The following is a 23,694-nucleotide window of genomic DNA, read 5'->3' as shown; positions in this document are numbered from 1 at the left end:
GACTCACCCTGCTGCAAACACACACGTTCACACACTCACACAAACGCATGGAAACGCAATCACACACAGACACACACTCATTCACACGACCTCCCTTGGGTTAGACTCCGAGAAGAACTTTCCCTCATTATAGCAGCCGAGCTGAAGTTCAAAGGCAGAGAGGGAACGCTCTGCTGTTACTGAGGCTCAAACTGGCTGCGAGCCTGGACCGTCACACACTAACACTGTCACGATTTATCATACTGACACACTGACCAAGAGCCTGGCAAGTCTAACACACACACACACACACACACACACACACACACACACACTAACTCTAGTTGGCCAATGGGATGTCAATTATAGACATTGTTACTGGGTCATCTCACAGTGTAAAATCACAAAACCAAAGCTAAGAGCTTAATCAATGTTTCACAAATAATGTTTAACACCAGCCCATTGATGTTTTATTTTTTCCAATCATAAAAGGTCAAACCAAAAGGACAGGAGCTCGAAGCATGAACTGAACAAATAGTTGAGACTTAAGAGGTCAAAAGGCTCAAAAAGACTTCAAAAGCTCATCCGCTTTGGTTTTAAGTCTCAAGCCGAAAGCCCCGCTCAGAGGATGCTGTGTGAGTGATGTACTTGTGATAACAGAGCAGAAGTGACTCATACTGGAGAAGGTGTCAGTGTCAGACTGCTACATGGGAGAGAAAGGATTTCTAATTGTATTCAGGATTTGAAAAGGAGCCTGTGGCGGGCAAGCAAATTAGCATTTGAACATGAAGTTCATGAGTTCATTTGTGACCTTTGGGAACAGTTAACATAACAAGATATTCTAACCTCAGAGGTGAATAACTGTCCTAGCCTTTAACCACTTCTCACAGCCTAACAACAATGTGAATATATGACTTTGTTATTGTTGCCACTGCAGACTGTATAAAACAAGGATGTAGTCTCAGTCTTGTTATCTGTTGGTTTTGAATTATTTTGAACCAATTTTGTTTTTTTTTGTACCAAGCAGTGAACACATTTAAACAGGTGTGTGTCGTTCTTAAAGCCAGTCTCAAGTGGGCACTGGAGGAAATCCACATTGGCTTCAGTTTACAACACAAGACAAACTTGTTCCTGACACGGCTCTTTACAAAAATTCCACTTATTTTTTTATGAATCAAAGTTTGTCAAGAGATCCTGTGAGTTACCACTGCATCTTTAAAAAATCATTCAAAGAAAAGAAACTGAGAAAAATCTGGTGAATTGAATACAGTGAATATACTGCATAATAATATGACTGCTATTCTCACTAGCATATACTATAAATCTGACTGTGATGCCTCATAAATCTAGTCAAAGAGCTAAAGAGGATCAGCAGGATGAACCTGTAAAGACGGTGGACTGGATATCTTCATCACTACGCCAAGACAATATGAAGAAAGAGATGAGTTGCTGTGTTTGGCAGTATAAGGCAGGTCAGAGGAGGGCCAACAGCACTGAAGCTGCCTTATCTAGAGCAACACACACACACACACCATAAGATGAGGCACACAGCTCTCCAACAAAATCCAAGCCGACTTTTCCTCGGCCTTAAATCCCTCATGCATTCGCTATGACAGCATTCCAAGCACTGCTGTGATGTGTCATTGGCTCGTATCTCTGTACGTGTTTGCGTATTCCCATAAAAGTTGAGAAGGCAGTTAATTCTATATGTCAAGTAGGTGTGTGGGTGTCTCTTTTCTTACCATTACTTTCCAGTAAATACTATAAATGTAAAGTGAGTGTGTGTGTTTCCATTTAACATGAGCAGGCAGTGAGCGGCCTGATTCCAAATTTTCCAGTCGTCGTTACTGAGCTGCTGGCAGACATGGACGGCAGACACACAGTCATCGTGTTGGGATCCTGCCAAGTCTTCCTTGTCCATGTCTCACATGTGTTTGCTGTTACACACACCCAAAACTCACACACAGTATGAAGTTTTAAGACACGTTCAGTAAGAAGATAAGACACACATGAACACCTACACATGCTCGGTTTGGGCTTACACTCCCACAGCAGCCACACAGGTTCATCTAGCTTTCGCAGAGAGTGGGCAGAGATTGTAAAGTATTCAGGGATGAATTAAGTACAAATCACATGGATGTTTAAAAAGACCTTCAGAGTCAAGGATTTGAGATGTTACTTTCTGAAGAAGACAAACATTAAAATCCCTATTTTCCACATTACATTTCTTTTGTGGTGTTTCCACCTTTACAATCCAAACAACAATGTGTGTTAGACTTCTTCAAATTCTTGTAACCGATGAAACACAACACACAATCATTCTCTGTGCTTATCTTAAGAGTTGAAAGTAGTTAAACTGTCAAAAGTTACAGATTTATTTGCAACCAGGAAACTCTTGTAAAAGAGATTCTGTACTTCAATAAGGTATTTTTGTGGTTAACTTAACTTCAACTTCCTTTATTATTTAACTTTACCCTTCAATATTGCCAGTGACAGTTTTATTTACATGATAGTAAGCATCTAAAATGCTCTTAAGATTCTACATTTTCTCTACAGCTCAAATAAATAAACACATTTTTCTTGACCTGGCTGTAAACATCTTCTGCCTTTGATATGGGCTGTGATGGGATGAGTTTCTTTGAACTTTCACATTAGCTTCTTTCTTAAACATTGTCGGTTGCCAATTGGTTGTCACTTGTTCCATTGTTGTGGGCGGAGCCAGGGGGATGCCAATCAAAATGTGAGCTGCCACACCTACACAGAATCAAACTTGTTCTCATAAGCAAAATGAGTCTCTGTTCGAACAAGATGTTCTAATAAAATTTAATAATGCATACAATACAATTTTTTGCAACATTTACAGAGTTGGCACTTTAAGGTGTAATCAACACCAACTCGTACTGCACACACAAACACACACACACACACACACACACACTGTCCCTCAGGATTTGGCTTCTCCAGCATCATTGACAGTGCGACTGTGTGTTTGCCTTTGAAGTCCTGGAGTCAGTAAACCTCTGGGAAACTGGCTTCGATCCTCTCCCCGTCTCCACCCCTCAGCCTGCTAAACTCAAAGAGCAGTTTCCCGAAAAGCCTCATTATACAGTCAAAAGAGGAGCTTCTCGTTATAATGATCAGTTCAAAAAGCCTTACAGCCTTTGTGTCAAGTTAAGTCCAGAGATTGTATCTTCCTTTGGGGGAAAAAACTAGCTCATTTCAGACACATCAGTCATTCATCCATGTCTTTATGAGCTTCCCATTCACTCAACTGTCTTTCTTTTTTGGCACTGTTTGGGATTAAGACTCTGGGTTTCAGCAGAGGAGATATTCTGTCTGAAAAGAGGGGAATTGAGGAAGTCCATCATACTTAGCGAGACAGAGAGGAGGGGAGAGACATTGACATTTTGAGGAGAGAAAACTCCACAGACTCAAAACTATCCACCAATTCTTGCATGCTAACTGAGAGAAATCCTCACACGCGACAGCAGCCAGCAGCAGCTCTACGAGGACAAAACACCAAGCTGGAAAAAGACAGAAAGAAGGAAAGAAAGAAAGAAAGAAGGAAAGAAAGAAAGAATAGAGGGCAGGGAAGAGTAAACATCTTTACCCTTAAATGGTTGTTTAAAGAACTTCTTTTTCTAAACTTTTTAATTTGCAATCTGTCATTATCCCTTTTCCATCACAACAAAAAGAAAGACTTGTGGAGACCTGCAAAAATGATGATAGAATACTCTGAGAGCACACCGTTACAGGCTGACGTGTGAGAAAACAGTCTGACAGTGCTTAAGTTTGTGATTAATATGCTGGAGGTGTATGTTGCATGCAGAGGAGGGGGGCACACGGAGGGCAGCGCTGGTGATCTGAGGTGTTCGGCCTATATATAAGTCCTGATGCCTGGGGGTAGAGTGGCCTGCATTCCTCTGATTCAGCCTGAATGATGGATACCAAAGATACTTTCTCTTACTGTCACAGAGTCTCTTAACAGTCACTCTTGCCTGGAGGGTGGATCTTAACACTCAACTTCACTCACCCCTTTATATCTATACAGTATGTCATACGTAACAAAAAAATGTACCACTTGATCCAAATGTGTCTTTGGGATGTAAAAGAAACAAAAATGTAAAATGTTACGTATTAGACGTTGTAAACGGGAAGTTTTCTATTGTGTGATGGGGGATATTACTCAATATGCAATATTCAATATTATTCTTTGAAAGCACATTTTCCTATACTGTAAAAGAAGCTGGTATGTCATAATTGAGGATAACGTTCCGTCTGTCTTTGGTTGTCCACATGGACTGTTTTCCACTCATACACTAAACTCATTTGGAAATGCAAAAGTATAACGGGAACCACAAAAAATCCCAATCAAATCCTCATTCAACCCTTTTTAAGGGAAATCTGTAAATTACAGGTGAAGTATGTTATGTAACCACCTCCTTGGTAACAACCTTGTTTGACATTTTGAAATAATACAATAGTTAAGTTTTGTATTTCTAGCTAACGGTAGTGATAGCTATAGCCGACAACAGTGTTAGCTCGCTAACATCAATTTTAGAATTGGTTGATTGCTAACGTACTCAGATGACAGATTTCTTTGTCTTTGTAGTTGTAGATCAATTTTTGGAGAAATAAAAATGAGTTGTCGTGTTTCCTTTACATAGCTGTCTCAAACATATAAAAGATTACTACCCTCAGAGCCGAATGTAAATGTGAATATTTCCAAAAGGATTTAATTCACCATTAAGTGCCAAAAACATGTCTATTCAAAAACATGAAGCAAAGGTTTGTTGTCGCCCACATAAAACTCATGTATACTGTCTCTTTCTTAAAGTGTACAATCTGGGTGGGTCATTAACAGGACAACAGGACCATTAACAGGATAAAAAAGGATTTGACAAACATTAATCTTTGTTTAGGACTTTGCTCTGATGTAGACTTTTATTTTGCTGATTCGTGGGATTATTTCCTTCTGAAAGTGAACAAAGAGCTAAAAGGTGAAAAAGTTGGAAACACAACTAGTTCCTTAGCATAAAGAATAATGTGATATTAAGAAATGTTGTATTGTTCATAAAAATGCAGTCAAAGAGGGAAGGATGAGGCAAAAAGTGAAATAAAGGGGAAAAAAGCATCAAGTAAACCACAAAGTAGCAAAATATTCCCTGTGTGACTGAGAAGGCCGATGACGGAGCAATGACAGAAGAGGAGGAAGCTGTTCTCCTTTTCTTGTGTGATTTTTGGCTCTGATCCACATCTCTGCACTTCTTCTTTCATGTGTGCATTTTTTAGTTTGTGTGTGATTTAGTGTGTGATCTTCAGGGTGTTTCATTTCACACATTTCACACAGTGAACCAAGATCTTTACCAACCAAAAATGTAGGTGTATATAGGATTTGGCATAAATTTGGAGCAGAAGCATTAACTGTGTGGGGATCTATTTCTGTGTGTGTGTGTGTGTGTGTGTGTGTGTGTGTGTGTGTGTGTGTGTGTGTGTGTGTGTGTGTGTGTGTGCGTGCGTGTGTGTGTTTTGGCCTCAGAACTGTGGGAGTGCATTTATCAACAACAACAACACAGTCCCAGCTGAGTCCCTTCGGACCAGAGCACTAAAAGCCCCTCTGGTTCCCATGATGGCCACGCCCATGGATCCTATCACTGGATCGGGTTGGGTTCTATTGTGAAAGTCTACACAATGTTGTTACAAATATAGCAGTTAATCACCGCCCAATCACGGCGTTAGCTCAAGTGCAATAATAACGTAATTACACACACGCAGAGCCACATGAGCGTAGTTGACATATAGCTGGTTCTGTCTTTGTTTGTGAGATGTATGTTTTTAAAGTTAGTCTGTCATCAGGATCTATCATAAAGCCATTTTTTTTTTTTTTACTCTCACTGTGATTTCTATTCATAACTTTACATTTAGTGTGTTGTCTCTCTCATGGGCTGTATGTCACTCAGAAACAGAAAGAGCTTTTCCATTAAAATAATATATTGAGTGTACACATGTGTCTGTGTATGTCTGGATGTGTTTGGCAAGGGATTTGTAGTTCATCTTCAGAAATCAAGACACACAAGACCTCCCACTAGCTAAGGACGCACTCACACTTGCAATCCATACCGTGCCTAAGTACGCTTCACCCCTTAAGTTCTGTGAGTGCTCCAATCCTTGCTCAAGCAAGGTAAGCTTTCTTGGTACTTCTTTGGGGAGGGGGGACAATCTTGGTACGGGATGGTATGGGACAACTTTGCTAGCGTGCGCACTAAGAAAAACACTTAATCAGCGATTGTGTGAAATTCAAAAAAAAGGGCATGAAAAAAAAAGGAAAGAAAATGTGGAGAGGGAGTTAACAGAACAGGAAACAGAGCCAAGTCAAATTCACAACACGCAAGAGCAGATCAAATTCCTGCATTTCAAGGCTAATCAAGATAAAGCAGATATATGTGAAATGTGAAATCGAGAACAAGTGATGGTCTCTCAGGCTGCTCATCTTCAACTGAAAGACTCTGTGAGCCTCGTTTTTAATCAACGACAGGAAGGAAGACAAACTTTTCCTGCAGGGGATCACTATCTGTGTAGATAATCAAAACAATTACATGCAGTTAGAACAAATTCATTTCATGTTTTAGAACAAATAAAACTTGACTTATAAAATATGTTTGTCTAACTGGAATTGTAGATAATTCCTAGATAATGGTGTTAGGGATCGATTTACACGCCTCAATCAGACCATAGCTGGCGTAGGCATTCTGCACATGCTGAGACTTAACCGTAATGATGTGTGAGCTAAGAGTGGAATATGTTTGAAAAGAACAGAGCTGTGATGTTGTCCATGCTCTCCGTGTTCCACATACAACCAGTTTGCCACTTGACAACTTGTTAGCGAGGTCAAGTTGAACAAGGTGCAAAAGTGACTATAGCTGAAAAGGTCACCTGCAGCGATTAGGTTGCATGCGCCCCCATGTACAGAGGCTGTAGTGCTCTAAGCGGGCAGCCCACGTTCAAGATCGACCTGCAACTCCTTTCCACTAACTCTCTCTCTCCCTTTGATTTCTTACTCTAGCCACTGTCCTATCAAATAAAGACATACAGAACACAAATCCATCTTGAAAAACAACAACTAAAAAGAAATAAACTATGGTGGCTTTTGTAGGACATAAATAAGTACTGTATCTGATTTCAGCCTGTTCAATAAGTGGTAAAAAGGAGCTTTAAACCCCAAAGTTGTATTTTAGTATGAAAATGCCCCTATACCTCTGCTGTGACAAAGCAAGCAAACACAGTCTATGAAAACAAAGAGGATTTAGGCTGTTATATCTGTTGTTCAGAACAGATATAACAGTAACATAAGACGGACTGTAGAGAGTGAAGCCGTGGCTGATGACAGAAGAATCTGGCTTCTGAAGCCCACATCATAGGCTCAACTTTTGGCAAAAAGAAATAGAAAGCAACAAAAAAAAAAAAGAACAAAGCTTTAGAAAGTTAAAAGGATAAAAAAAAAAAGAGGGGAAAGAGAGAAAAAGAAAGAGCAGGTCGATTCAGTCAGGTGCAGGTGATGTGGCTGCAGCTGTACAACAAGCTGTCTTTGATTCACTGCAGTTCAAACACATAGCAGGAGAATCACCTCACTGATGAAAGAGCGCCAATGATATCAAACTACCACATCTTAGCGCAGGTAGGCAGGGGGCAGTGACACACACACACACACACACACACACACACACACACACACACACACACACACACACACACACACACACACACACACACACACACACACACACACACACACACACACACACACACACACACACACACACACACACACACACACACACACACACACACACACACACACAGTTACAGTAATTCATACCAGCAACATAACAGCAGGGATGCTCGTGAGTGCAACAGTTTATCCTCCATGATGTACGAACACGTTTTATCCACACTACTCACACACACACACACACACACACACAGTCATCCAGTTTGGCTCAGGCAGTAACTAAAATGTCTCTGATGTTTTCCCCCCCGCCCTGAGGGTTTTGTACCTGAACAGATGACAAGTCAGAAGAAGAAGATAAGGGGGTGAAAGTGATGAATAAAGTGTAGTCAGGGTTGTCTGAAGAGATCAGCGGAAAGATGAAGGAGATGAGAAAGACAAGGAGAGGGAGAGAGAGAAAGAGAAAGAGAAAGAGAGAGAGAGAGAGAGAGAGAGAGAGAACAGGAGGGAAAGAACAAAATCAAAAATAGAAGAACAACCAAACTTCTCTCAGCTCTGTTACTTGTTTAAGGCTGTTTCCTGAACTGTAAAACAGCTAAAGAAGGACAGGGGGAATCTTATTTTCCATCAAGCTATCAAGGGAGGTTTGCTTAAACTCTACAAATGTCACCAAAACAAACCCAGATGCTAAAATACTGCTTTCCTCACAGCTGGGCTTAAGCGAATAAACAGGCTTCCTGAATGTAAAAAAAAAATCTTTTTACGAGGAAAATGGAAATATAAAAAGCTGTTTTTGTCTTTGGATGGTCCTGAATCTTGCTCCTTCTATCCAAAGGCAACCAATCTAGAGCTGCTTTGAGTTTAATTTAGATGCTAATGCACATAAGGTCGTTACCACATATGCACTCCTTGGTTGTTCACACATGCTCCTCACAGGAGTAAAATGTGTTGACATGCAGTTCTCCTTAAACATTTTAGTTTTAAGCATGTTTGAAAGCACCATAAAACTTTCACATTTCAAGGCTTTAACAATGAAACCGAACCACACGACAGACCACTCTAAACAGAGATGGCTTTTAAATTAGAGTCGGAAAATGTTTTGCATGATTGGTGAGATTAGATCTAAATTGTAGCCTTTGTTTTCAATCAGCGCCGACAAAAATGTTTCTGATGTCCCTCCAAGACAACAGAAGTGGAGCATAAGAGACAAGAAAAGGCTCTTGTTTGAGGATTTCTCAAATCTCAAATCTCAGCACGACTCAGCTCAAACTACCAGTTGAAGTCAGTCTCATCTGTCGGCAGTCTGTGTGTCGGTCTCACAGCAAGGATGCAGCACCATGGTCTGTAACCATGGAAACCACAAGGATGTAGCACCGACAATATTTGAACATGATGGTGTATTGAACAGGTACCACACACGTATAGAGATGACATGATCAGTCAAGCCTGTATTCACATAACTTGGATTGGACTTGTGCACTTGGTTGAGCAGAGACAGTGCAGGTGACACTGTGTGTAAAATATAATGTGTGAGCTGAAAACTTGCTGTCTTGGCAAAAAGTCAATAAATGGCTTTACATATCAAAAATATTGAGTGCACGATATTTCAGTGTCTGAAAATGCAAATGCATATAACTGTGTTTGAAAGCTTCGCAGCCATCACTTTTAGAGCAAGATAATGATCTTTATCATCTGTGTCAGATGCCAAACAGGAAGTGACCATGGAAGGAAAGTCATGTACATTTTTAGCTTCCATGTCCTTCAAATGAGCTGCAAAGACAATTTGTAAACGCACACAAAAAAAAATATGTACTGCATGTTGAATACTTCCTACGTTTCATAATATACATCAAATGACCGACTATGAGAGAAAAATACAGAGAGCAGATCCAAATGAGGTTTGGATGAAATTATCTCTGATCTTTCGACACACACACACACACAAAGTACACAACCACTGGTGGTCAGACTGGCAGGCAGGAGGAAGCTTGAGTGTGCTGGGCTTTGACCAGTGTGCCGTACACTGGCTGCCAACTGTCCACCACACACCCCATCAGAGACACACACACACACACACACACACACACATACCACAACTTTGTCCCACCGCTGCTTCTGTGCTTGTGTGCCTTCATGCATTTATGCGTGCAAGCCCCATAGATTGACCTTGTTTTAGTGTCAGCGTTGTGGGTCTTTATTTCCACATATATGCACTTTGTGTCTGTGTGAGTGATTGTGTAACGTTGTCCTCTAAGAGTTAAAGTCACAGAATAAACAATGCAGGGACTCCCTGGGCTTTGTTTACTGACCGAGATAACCTCTGTCATTCCTCTCTCACCACCAACCTATTTCCTCCTCGGTCCAAACAGCGCAAGGCAAAGATGCACTCAAGCCTTGGCAGTGTCAAAGCAATCTTATCTCGCCAATAAAGCCTCTTGAATGGATTTAGATTAACCACAGAGAAGGGGGAAAGAACAAGAGGAGAGGGCACACTGGTGCAATGAGGTCAACTCTCCCTCCCTGAGAGACCCGACTGCCCTCATTTTCCTCATCTCGTTCTGCTCTTTCCTCACGTTAATGTACTTACAGCTCTGCAAAACCTTTTCTCTGCCCTAAGATGCTGGCTGGCATAACAAACAGGAGTGAAAGCCTGAAATAGTCCCTCTCCCTCTCTGCGCGTTTCCCATGCTGCTCTGGAGGTATTTCCGTGGTAAAGCTAATTCCCAGTGTTGGATCTTATAATTTACCCACTTGTCTGTGTTTCTACTTCCCTCTTTCTATGAGTTGGCTGGATTATTGTCGGACTTTTTTCGGCTGCCTTTTCTTCACCTCTTCTTGTTCCTTGCATTTGCTCCATTTTACAGTTCCTTCATTTTCTCCCCCCCCCCCCCCCCCCCTTCGACCCCACCGCCTCAGACCATCTGTGGTAGGCAGCGAGACGCATGGTCTACCCACAGTGACCAGTAAAAAAGCCACCCTCTGCCTCTGTCGTTTAGTCCGCCTGTCTGGTACACAGCTCAGGATGTTGTAAAGCCAGGACACCCCACTGCCTCACAGACTGTCTACTTATGTCGTCACAGGTTTTTGGTTTGTCTCGTGATGACCTTCTTTCTTTCAAGTCTTCCTTCCCTTTTCTTTCTATACAGTTTTTTTTTAGCCAAGAGGATACTTTCACACATTTACACCTCAAAAAAACTCCAACCACAGTCTGACTCTATAAATAAAAAAAAAAGGCTATTAAAACCATCTAAATGCAGCGCAGGCTTCATCTGCTTCCCAGTGAAAGAAACAACAGAGAAGAGATGTAATGAAAAAAGCAGGGAGAGTAATGAGAGCATAAAAAGTAGCAATAAAATATTTTTAGCTTCAGACTCATTCAAGTCTCGAACCAGAGCCAGGAAGAACCACAGTGCCTTGACTATGAATGGTACTGTTAGCTAGTTAGTATTTTCTTTCCCTCTCTTTCTTTCCGCACTTGGCCAGTGTGCTGCCACTGAAGGAATGCCTGCTTCAGATTCATGGGTATGTGTATGTGTGTATGTCTGTGTGTATATGTGTGGATATAGAGTCGGGACAAAGAGAGCCAGTGTGGACAACAGAATACAATCAGCCACTCAATGGACAGCTATTAACTCATTGCACACAAACACACACACACACACACACACACACACACACACATTCCAGAGTCCTCAGGCAAGTTCCAGTGACATTCAGACCCAACCGACCAATCAGAACACTTTAACGTAGCCACAAAGAAGCCAGTCAATGAGCACCAGTGGATGCTGGGAGATCTGTGAATCAAAGTGTTTAGGCTCCTCATCGGTGTCACACTAATCTTCTTCACCCTCCTCCTCTGTCTCCTTTTTTCCCAGGGTGCATCTCTGAGTGGTTAAAGGTGGTTAGGAGAGGCCACTGGGCACAGTCCACCTCCCACACACTCTTGTGTGAATCATCCCATTGTGGGCCGGGTTCGATTCTTCACACTTGTGCTTTGGGGTGTGTGTGATGTGTTTTGACAACATGTCACGTGTTTGTTCTTTATTTGAGGCCCATTTTAAATTTAAAAAAGGAAAACTAACACAATTAGCTCATTTTTGACAGCTCATTTACAGCCCATATAAAAACGTGTTGGCAAGTTCAACATCATCTTTCTATGTTAGAGTGCTACATCTTTGAGAAGAGCAGCTTGTAGGGGTGAAACAGGAAGTCCAGAATGCCCACCCTCTTTCAAAAGAGACAGTAAACATGAAGATGATTGCAATTAAAAACCGTCTGCTGAAACCATCATGATGCAACTTTGACCTTCCTCACTTGAGCAAGTATCATTTCGTAAGAGGGATCAGATTTCACATCACTGGTGTGCTCGCTTCATTTTAACTCCAAATAAAGGGCAGGAAACGTTAGCCTATTGATTCCTCATCTCCTTTTGTTGATGAAAAAGAAGAAATTCTAAAACCTCAGAACATCACTGTGTTGTAACTGTTCTGATGGAAGAACATCTTTTTCTAGTCGCCTCTTAAATTAGATTCATTTATTCTGAACAAGACTCTCATATGATTTTCAAACACATTATAGACCTACAATAAAAAAAAAAAACTTGTTTTTTATATATTTTTTTCCTGCCCTGTCTTCAACCCCATGAATAAGTCCAGAAGAGGTGATCTAAAGTTTAAACTGTCTCATCATTTTACCTCCTACATGATTTTCGTAGTCCTAGATTTCAGCGGAATCAGTGTTACCTGAGACCTACAGAGACAGTGGCCACAACAATGGACATGACACCTTTGGTATACAAAAGTTTAATTATTCTTTTTTAACCATGTGTAAACTTACCGTGTTGTTCTGCCAAGAAATCCTCCGTCAATGAAATGCACTTTGTTAGAACTGTTTAGGATATTAAAGTAAATGTTCGATTAACATCAATGACAAGTGTGTTAATGACAGCACCTCTGCTTACATAACCCACAACAACTTCAAGATAGCTTTAGGCTACCATAATAACTGACAAGCAGTCAACCTCGAGTAACCTTTTCTCTGTAATGGTAGCACACTGAATGGTTTGCCACAAAACCACAATGCACTAAAAACATCAGGTGAACTGCTTTTTATGCTTCAGGTACCTCCTCTGTGCTCCGCCTTTGACTTTCTTTGAACTTTCAAGTCTCTTTTTCTCCACAGCATTATTCGCACTGCCAGCTCAAGGCTCGATATGACATTTCACCTTCACTATGAATGTCATGAAAGTGTCACGGGAGGACAAAGTTATCCCGCCTCTGTGCCGCCATCGGAGGCTTCACAGGGCTGAGACGGGATCAGGAGACATTTGGAGAGAACGGTGCTTTGTGTGTGTTAGTGTGTGCACGTCTTCTTGTGTGTGTGTGTGTGTGTGTGTGTGTGTGTGTGTGTGTGTGTGTGTGTGTTTGTGTGTGTGTTCAAAAGCCGTGTTCTTTTCATGCTTCCGCAATGCCGTAAAGAAATGCGAAATCACAGACAGGGACACCAATATTGCACTGTTGTGGGATCGATATGAAAGTATAAAAGTGCGGTGATGATGGCGGAGCGTCTCTACGGCCAGCTGACAGAATCATGTTCTGAAAAGGGCTCACGTCATGCAAAAAATAAAAACACACCGCCTGGAAGGTGGATCTCTTGGTTGATGTTGTACTAACTTTTACAACCTTTTCAACAGGAAAAAAAAAAGACACAAGCAGAACATGTAACCTCTTGCTATTGCAACACAGCCCTGTGTGTGCCCCCCTACATCCCCCAAACACACACACCCACTTCTCACTATCACACTCACACTTTCCCTGTCACGTCTTCATTTTTAGCAGCCGGCCCAGTTACATGGAATATGAGACGACCACCCACCCACACCCACACACACACACATATACACACACACACACACACACACACACACACACACACACACACACACGCATGCTGGGAAATGTGAATGACCGTGTCACTAAAAGTGCAGTGAAGAAGCTAAATACAATAGTGCCTTGTGCTGCAGAGATGAGTACCTCAGAGCTTCTGTTTGTTTGTGTGTGTGTGTGTGTGTGCGCGCGCACGCCCGTGTGTGTTGCGCAACTTAAGGCAGGCAAGCACATGTGGGTGCCGAGCTGCATAAATCACACTCTGAATTAATTAGAAAGCTTAAATGTGACAAGTCCTGCTGCAGTCAGTAGCCTGGAATACCGTTTAATACTTGCTTGATTACAGACACACCACACCCAAACAGGAACACACACACACACACACACACACACACACACACACACATCTAGACATACAGCCAGACTCACAAACACACATCAGAAGTGAGTGTGTGGACATGATGTAACGCAGAACTGCACATGACAGTAATCCAAAAATGAAACATAACTGACATAATTACAATTCTGAGTCTTACTGGATAATGTCTTTTTTGTGCATCCCGGTGTGTTTATCCCTGTGTCATACAAGCACATGCAGACTGTCTGTGTGTCAGACACAGCATCAGGGAGTTGTCCGAAGAGGTGTGTTCCTGTCTGTTTCAGTTCAAACACAGTTTCCACCTCTGTGTCTTTGCTATTATATTACCCTGCTTATTGACTGAGCTCCTTTTGTAGCTCACCCTGCATGTCTGGGCTGGTGTTTCATTCAAAGATTCAGAATATCTTTTCAGTCTATGTAACTGAGTGTTTTGATCCTGTTTGAACACCAATTACTTTGAACATAAGTTATGTAACATTTTTCAGTGTGATATATTACCAATGCTAAATATGGAGGTAAATAAAAAACGTTAATTATTTCCTGTTTTACCAAACCACATTTTAGTGAAACCGAGGTAGTTCAAATATACATGATGCATCATAATTATTAAGCCCCCGATGTTGAATTGCACTTCTCTTTAATGGTAAATAATAATTCAGCTTTATGCTCATTTCTAGTCTTCTGACTAGTAAAAGCTTTTACACTGCAGCTCACATCCTGCTGTGCACACACTGGTAGCAGTGGTTGCTATGTGGTGAGCCCATCAGAAGTAACTAATCCCATTCGTACACATTCATACGTCGTTGACAAAGCGGGACGAGTAACTTGGGGTTAAGTGTCTTGTCCGAGGACACGTCAGATATGTGGCTGCAGGATGTGAGGATTAAACCCTCGACCTTCCTGTCGAGAGACAACCGACACAGCCAACCCTTCTACTGACTGATGATCACTCATGTCTTCAATCTTACCTGGGAAGTCCACAAGACATTAATCCAACCTCTCAAGCATTGACTTCAGTAAGTCTGTAAGAACACCAACAAGTGCGATAAAAAAAAATCCAATATGGCAAGTAATCATCAGCTGTTTTGTACAGTACAGCAATCTGAGTCATATTTCTTATCAATCTACTCAATAACATTGTTACATCCGTTCTTGCAACACAGGATTCCACTCTATTTTTGTGTGTGTCATAATTCACTTAAGTCCCTTTGGGGAACTTTCTTTCTGTGTTGATTTTGTTGGTTCTGTGAATGTGTACGTATAAGTTGATTTCCTTTTTTTCCTGCGTTCTTCAAATGGTTAAATTTATGGCATGTTAAGAGTTGTTGCCTTGGAAAATGTGAGAGAAAACTGCAGTTACAGAAGCTTGTAGTTAATCAAGTCGTCTACCTTTACTTTAGTGGTTCATGTTTACGTCCATATTAAATTCAGTATGTTGCATAACCAGCTCCCTCACAGGAGCTTTAACTCCTGATGACATCTTCAAGGTGCTTTTTCTCCAGAGGTACAGAAGACAAACGTAGTCCCCGAGAAGTAAACTCGGTAAAGTGCACCTTTTGCATCAAATGGATGGGAGTGTCCACTTGTTTTCTTGATGGACTTGTGAAGCTCATGCTGGCCAGCACATTGCACCCACAGAAGAAGAAAGAAAATGATGCCAACAAAAGAAAACTCCTCCTGAATTAAGAGCCTGCTGAAACCTGCTCCCAGATGAGTCTTGTTAAGCCAAATGAAGCCAAGTCAAAGGGTTTAAAAGGGAGGAAACCTAAGCAGGAGCGCTGGGAATTTTATCCAATTAACAGAACTGAAAAACATGTAATAAAAGGTACCACAAATGGTAGAAGTCAGTACTTGGTTAAAGTATCTGAAAGTTCAAAGGTATAAGGGGAAAGATCACGCAGGAGACAAATCCATGAAATGTTGGAGCTCTCATCCTATCCCTCATATCTCATCCTATCCCTCATAAAGCTGACTTGACACATCCAGATTTAACAATGGAACAGGGTGTTGTGAGTCTACATTTTGTGACTCAGCCGACTGTCTGCACAAAACATCAACAACCACATACAGTCATCAATCCATTACATCAGGACACTCCCAATGTGATCCAATGGGATAAAGTTACCAGGCACTCACTGTCCTGCTACACCTATGTGAGAACTGGATAAAAGCCAGAATTAAACCGCACGTGCATATACACAAAGCTTGGGAACAACAAGCAGCTGTGAAAAGACACAAATCTGTGAAAAACTGTCTCATATAAAAAACGGTTTCCAAAATGAACACAGACTCGAGTCGCCCACTTATCCGCCCACAAATCATCCATTCATTCTGGGCAGACCAAATCACTGATCAGTCAACTTATCTGGAAGTGAAATCACATATAACAACCTCCTCCGCATTGTGAAGACGACCGAAAGAGGAGACAGGAGAGGAGAAATGGAGTCCGTGACGAGAAGAGCAGTTGACTTAAATGAGAAATTAAATCAATTGTTTTCATTTAAGTGGAAAAACATTCATATTCAACGCGCCTTTAAAAACATATTTAGTGGTATGAAAAGGCGTCATCTGTTGATATAACTCTGGAAAGGGGAATGACAGCTGTGGCTCAGGAAAGCAGCGCTGAAATGTTTCGATAAAAGAGGAAAACCACAACTACCGCTGATCACTGCAGGAGGGGGGGGAGGCCAACTGAGCAGCTCGCTCTCGCTCCTGAAGTGTAAATTTACTAATTTTCCCCCTGTGGGTTCAGACTCTTGGATACGTTTACACACAGAGTAGATGTCTGGCCTTAAGCTAATTTACCATCATGTTTCTCGGCGGGACAGTATTCTTCTGCATCTGTGTTCAAAAGGAAACGTTTTGTTCACTCTAGATGCATCAGGCGAGAGGCGAGGCACACCCCGGACTGTTTGACAGTCAATCACAGCTAACATACAGAGACAGACAACCATCTACACTCACACTACGGGCAATTCAGTGTCACCAATTAAACTAATGAGCATGTCTTTGGACTGTGTTAGGAAGCCGGAGTACCCAGAGAGAACCCACGCATGCACAGGGAAAACATGCAAACTCCACACAGAGAGGCTCCTGTCTGACGGGGATTTGAAACCTGGAGCCTTCTTGCTGTGAAGCAACAGGACAGGACCACTGCCCCACCGTGCAGCCCCCTGCATTCATTAAAAATCTAATTATCAAAATTAATCTTTCGCTCTTTTCAAAATCTGTTATTGTTAAGGTTTTAAAAAAAGAGTCTGTCCTTTCTTGAATCGAGGTTTGCATGGGGAGAATTAGCTGCTTCACTTTGTCCAAGTATTCGACTGACAATTAAAAATGTCAACTTAAATCAATTTAAAGGACGAGTGATGATGACTTATAATCAAACAATTCATTGAAGACAAAAATTCATCAGTTATTGAAAGGAAACTTTACAGCCCTAATAGAAGTTCAGATCTCAAAATGTGCATCACATCGCTGCAATGCACAAAGCTAGAGGACTATATGAGCAGAGAATCTTTTAGAATATCCGAGGAAGCTGGAGCCTGAGGCTGTTTTGTATTTCTACCTTATAAATGATTCAAAACATTCACTATGTTTATCATAATTGTAGCAGATTATTTGCTTCTAAATTAATTTGTTCAATCTACTTGTAGTTTCCAGTTCTGTTTAAAGATGATAATGATGGTGGTGATTTATGTAGCGTGTTATTTCTGTGGTTAATGATAGGATGTTTATGCTCTCTCTTTTACACACACACACACACACACACACACACACACACACACAAGGACGCGCACACATGCACACACACACAAACTTCCACATTCCCCACAGTTCATGCAGAGGGGTCTTTGTGGCCTTCAAAGAGTCAGTGTGTCCAGCCTGGCTCAAATTACAGCAGACAAGATCCTTACCCTTCATCCCTCTCAAACACACACACACACACACACACACACACACACACACACACACACACACACACACACACACACACACACACACACACACACACACACACACACACACACACACACACACACACACACACACACACACACACACTTTCAAGCATCCATCATCTTGCAGACACCTAAAGTATTCTCTCTGACTTTTTCCTGTCACTCTACTCCTACAGGAGAGGAGGGAGAATAGAGTTAACAGCAGAAAGACAAAACGTCAAGTTCAGGATTTGTCTTTACTGCAGCAAAGTGTCCTTGAACTCAACATCCTGACTGACATCTGTGTTGATGCCTAAAGCCTCCTGTCCTGCATATCAGACCTATGATGGATATTTAAAGACCTGTATATCTGACTTACAGTGGATTCACCACCTACATGTTCTACCTCCAGCTGTTATTTGTCGTAGGTCTTTCTGCCATCACTTGTACTGTTTTAAAATGTAACTACTGCACACACGTCTGCACTGTCTGTGTTCGCTGCAATATACTGCATTCTTCCTTTAAACGTGTCCAGGAAGTCAGCTTGTTCTGTGACCCTGTGCCTCCGAAGATGACAACTCTGGTACAACTCTAGCATCAGTGAAGACAATAATGACTCAGTGTATCCAATTGGACTAACAAGTTAGCAAATTAAGACATTCATAACTACAAGGCTTGATAAACTTTCACATTTGATGGCCATTAAATGCAGCATGAGATGGTCGCAGTTTTGCAATTTAAAAGCATCAAATTGAGTTGATTGGTATTCCACTTGCATATTTATGAAGGTCAAATAACTAATAGATTGCACACCTAACTACTGCTTCAAAAAAAAACAACAATCACCGCTTTCTTTCAAACGGGTTTCTAACATGTTACTCTGAATGTTTTTTTCTGGAAGTTTGATCGTTCTGCCACTGTCAAGAGCCAACCCATATGAGCCATTTATGCACAAAGTGAATTGACTTCATCAACACATCACGACAACAGCCCCGAGAAATAACACTAACACTAATAAGACTGCATTTCATTTTCTCTGCCCCTGCATTACAATAAATCCAATCAAAACAGAAGAATCTGCATCCCAGGGTATGAACTGATGACACAAAAGTAAAACAGAAGAATAAATGGGGAGGTGACCTTGAATATAATGATGAAAAAGCAGTGTGTAATAGCTGATTATATCAGCGTCAGCATCAAGGAGTTAAACGCACTCCAACTTCGGAAATCGTCACCGTTTTTCTGGTCCATCTATTTATGGGGCTTAGAACTGAAGCAGATTTGAGGGTAATAAGCTTCAGAAGCGATACACATAAACGACAAGACATGAAGCTATCTGAAGACTTTGCTAAAAATGTGTGATTCTGTGCATGCGTGTGTGTGTGTGTGTGAGTGAGTGTGTGTACGTGGTTGAGTGTGTCACATCTATTCTAGGAGAATTCCAGAGGGGAGACCCTGTGACTGACCCCCACCTCACAGGATCTGACAGGATTTCACCAGCTAGACACACAAACACACACACACACATTGAAACAAACAAATGATGGGAGTGTCAAAGGACACACATACACTCAGAAGGGAGACCCAAGAAGACAAACTGAACTCTAATCACAACTAAATACATTTCTCATGAGTTATTGTGTCTTTAAATGCAATTAAATGGTATTATTAGCTTTTATTTTCTCAGCATCAGACCAAAAACTGTTTTAAATAAGGTATGAAGCCAATTTCAACTTTTATCATGAACCTTAATACAAAACTGATACTAAACAATTAAAATCATGGTAGTTAAATTAGGGAGCAACGTTGATATGAGCTGTTAACCTAAAGTTACCTGAGACTATTTCAAGACCAGCCTTCTTCTGAGGAAAGAGAGAGGAAGAGACTTTCCTCACTTGAGATTTGGTTAGTTTCAGCACTGAGCAGGTTGCCCCCCCTTCAATGATCCGCGACAATCTGCGCGTCCAATCTCCGAACTTCCTGTGACACAACAAGAGGATCCCCTCTCATGCGAAGGAGCCCGCGCGTGCACGCCAACATATAGCCCTATGACGTGCGCGCGCGCAAACAGAAATACTTTAACAAACACGCCCTTGTAAATCAAAAACACTGCAGCTGACAATTCGAGCGAGAACCGTGCAACACAACACAAGATACAGCGGGGGGGAAACGTTCAACACACCGTAAAGTTTCCCAACAGAGAGAGGAGAAGAACACTCATTTTGTCACCATCTCTTACCTTTTTCTCTCCCCTTCACTCCTCCTCCTCCGTGTCCAAACTCTGTCACGACGTGGCTCGCCGCAGACTGCGAAATCAAACAGCCGCTTTTTTTTTCGGTTACCAAGGAACAGCAGAGAGAGTGCGGACGTCTGCTCCAACATGCAGCGACTCCGTGTGTGAGGACGCGTATCTGTGATTGTGTGTATGTGTGTGTGTGTGTGTGTGTGTGTGTGTGTGACAGCTCATGGAGAGAATGAGCAGAGAGAGGAGAACCGGGGAACTTAGGGGGAGTTCCCGTTAACAGGCAGGCGGGGCGGGGGCTCCAGGAGAGTGACAGGCGGACCAGATTTGAAAAGGTTCAGAGCTCATTTCTGACTATAGACTAAGTTAGATCGATGAGGTGAACAAGAAAAATAAATGTAACCTATTAGACAAGTCAACCTGAACTGAAGCTGTTTAACCATTCTTATCTGTCAAGCTTTGTATTTCTGACAAATGAGATTCGGGTAGAATAGGTTCTTTCATTAAGCAGTTTAACAGGACTATAAAGAGGTAATTCATAATTCCCCAAGATTGAATGTTATCATTAAAATACTTCCCCCTTGATCAGTTACTTAAAAAAGATGGAGAGTGAAGAATCATAGGCACATTAAATATAATGGTAGCATTCAATAATCTGCTCGATGATAGTTCTACCATTGACTATATAAAGATGGACGGTGTGCCTCCACCTCCTCCCATTGTACCAACTTCAAGCCAGAATACGTCCTGCATTGGGCACTGACATATTACCCTGGTGAGTTCATTTGATGGCAGACATGCACAGTATACTCTGCTGCGGTTTTGACAGATGGTCCCTTCCACCAAACCAAAACACACATTTAACTTACAAACAAAACGGCAAAGGCCTCCCTGGAAACAGAGTCTTGTGTCAATTTGAAGTGAGCACTCAAAGCTAAGTAAAGTTTAATGGCTCTCGTTAGCCTTTGTTACAGCTCTCTTGCAACAGATTTACTCTGGGAAAAAAAAACAGGATACACACTGCAAGCTAATAAAGCCAATTTTAGGCCTGATGTCCCCTTTCCAACAAAAGTCATAAGTCTTGATTGTTGATCATTTTCTTTAATTATCTTGCCAGATTTTCCTGTGGTGTGGGATGTATTTAAGGGAACAGAAAGATAAAGTTAAGACCCTTACAGAGAAACTCAAATGTCTCTGCCATGGAGAATGTAAGTATGATAAAAAAAAAGATTTTGTCAAAAGAAATATATTCAGGTTCATCATTATAAAACTTGAAGACCGTGTTCACATCACGTAGGAGTTATTGTTTAATACTTTTTGGTGAACTGCAAGACTTCTCTGCTCAAATTCTGTGTTTCTATGGCGACCAAGTGGACTACAGCCCAGACTGTAGATCATGATACAGTCTGAGTTTATAATATCAAGATGAAGGCCTTTTTTCTTAAACTGTGACACAATGACTTAATGTTGAGAGCCCTCCACCCAGGTAGGAATCTCACCATGGAGACTCCAGTCAGTACATCAATGCTACCGCAGTCCTTATATAAATTGTCAGATCAAACTATAATCATATTTAGACTGAATTTTGCACGTACAGTAAACGTCCTGAGTGTCATAAAGTTTTAGAAGAAATATGCAAGCAGTTTTGACCGATGAGCCAAGAGGTGAGAATATAGCATCAATGGGAAATGGCCTGGGGTTGAGTGTGAGGCTGCCATGCTGTTGTGTGAGAGTAAGGAATGCTGACGGCCGATGTGAGGCGGATTTGATCTTGGGTACCCAAGTTTTCTCTACATAGACTCAAGAAACACACACACACACACACACACACACACACACACACACACTCTACCTAAGATTCCCTCCAAATCCTGCAGGAATGTATATAACAACATCAACTATCACAAGGTCTGCATCACATGACTGTGTACCTGTGTGTGTGTGTGTGTGTGTGTGTGTGTGTGTGTGTGTGCACGTATACACCCACTGGGTATATAACTAAACACCAACTCAGAGTTAGAGGAAGTAGAACAGATAGAGGGACAACAAGAACAGTTTTAAACATTTTAAACCACTTACATAACTCGTCCCTGATGGCCGCAGAGAGCAAGGCATTTTTTTTACCCTGCTTATAATTTAGTTTCCTTGTCCAGAAACACTTCCCACACGCATTCACATGTAATGCACCCAGTGAATAATCGCAGTGATGTGAACTTAAAGCATCAGTTTACCCAAGTTAGTTTCTGATCGTCACCTTTTGCCTGGTCTTTGTTCTATTTGTTTGCCTTGTATTTATGGATTATCTGTGTACCAGCCTGAACTTTTTCTATAAACGCTGCCTTTTTTATCTTGAAAGTGATAGTGTCTAAGTCAGCTAGCTTATTCTGGCTTGGATAGTTCAGATGAGCCGTAAGGATACTTAAGGGCACTCGGTCAGGTAAGGTTTGTTCAGTGATGTCTTTATTCCTCTCAAGAAACTTGCACCCTTGGTGAAAATGTACCTTTAAGCTAACACTGCTTAGTGAAACCAACAAGCAGCTGGAGGCCAGCTTTCATTATGAGCACGGCTGGTTCTGTGAACAAGTCTTTTGTGAGGGAAACCCGAGGAACCAAATCGCTGCTTTATCCCAGAAAAAAAAAAGAAAAACACCTCAACTAAAACTTGACAAAAGACCAGGCCGTTCTGAGAGCTGCAGCACAGGGATGAAAAAGAGATAGAGGAGAGAAGGCTGGAGGGATACAAGGAGAAAATCGGATGAGGGTGCTGACACATCCTGACAAAATGGAACAGGGAGTGTCACTCAGCACCTCACACACACACATGAAATACACCCCACACACACACACACACACACACACACAGGCTGCACATGAGAGCCCGCCTTAAGGACAAGGAACCTGGATCTGAGCTTCTGCTGAAAGCAACAGACGCCAGAAATAAAGCATCACATACAGGACCAAGGACAAAGAAGTCACACACACTTTCACATGTGCACACACACGTACACACAAACACACTGCAGTTGAGCTGTCCAGGCCTGAATTTGGCATGCAGAGGTGAGCTTTATTACGAAGACCCAGTTAATAAAACCCTTGACTGCACATGCATTGTTACAAGGTGAGCACACTTGTCTGCATATATGTGTGCGTGTTTCTTCATTATCGGCAGCCTTGTCAAACTCTTGGTGAGTTTGGATTTTGTCTCCATAGGGACATCCCAGCTAAAGAGGAAGAGTTTTATTAGAGCATTACGTGATACCAGCTGTCTAAACTGGTCCTTTCTCCAGACTGAGAAGCTTCCTGCCTGGCAGTTCGGCAGGCTTACTGCAGCTTCTCAACAACTCAGGTTCCTCCACTGCAGCTTCTGTGTACAAATGTTCTCATCTTTGCACATTTGAGGCTCTCAAGCTACACATTTGTCTGCACAAATCCCTCAAAGCTGTAACCACAATCTTGTGCATTGATAACATGGTAATCACTCATATATTGGCTGTATCCTCATTCTGAAAGTGACCCCACCACCACCACATGGCGTACTATCT

The 23,694-nt window shown here is 41.7% G+C and overlaps 2 protein-coding genes across 3 annotated transcripts in view; one reads left to right on the top strand and one right to left on the bottom strand.

Moving 5' to 3' along the window:
• ppp2r3a (protein phosphatase 2, regulatory subunit B'', alpha) overlaps positions 1 to 20,427 on the bottom strand; it is a 57,547-nt gene extending 37,120 nt beyond the window's left edge. The window contains exon 1 of one of the 2 annotated variants that reach the window (XM_079370038.1): positions 20,150 to 20,427. The gene's annotated coding sequence lies outside the window, so the exon portion shown is untranslated. The other variant, XM_079370039.1, reaches the window with a different exon arrangement.
• The window catches only part of nceh1a (neutral cholesterol ester hydrolase 1a), a gene marked incomplete at its 3' end in the record, with an annotated part of 204,343 nt that overhangs the window by 165,470 nt on the left and 15,179 nt on the right, over positions 1 to 23,694 (top strand). The gene's annotated exons all lie outside the window — the stretch shown is intronic.

Source organism: Symphodus melops (genome assembly GCF_947650265.1).
Source record: "Symphodus melops genome assembly, chromosome: 19".
NCBI classification, from domain to species: Eukaryota; Metazoa; Chordata; class Actinopteri; order Labriformes; family Labridae; genus Symphodus; species Symphodus melops.
This window is presented reverse-complemented; position numbering and strand designations above follow the sequence as displayed.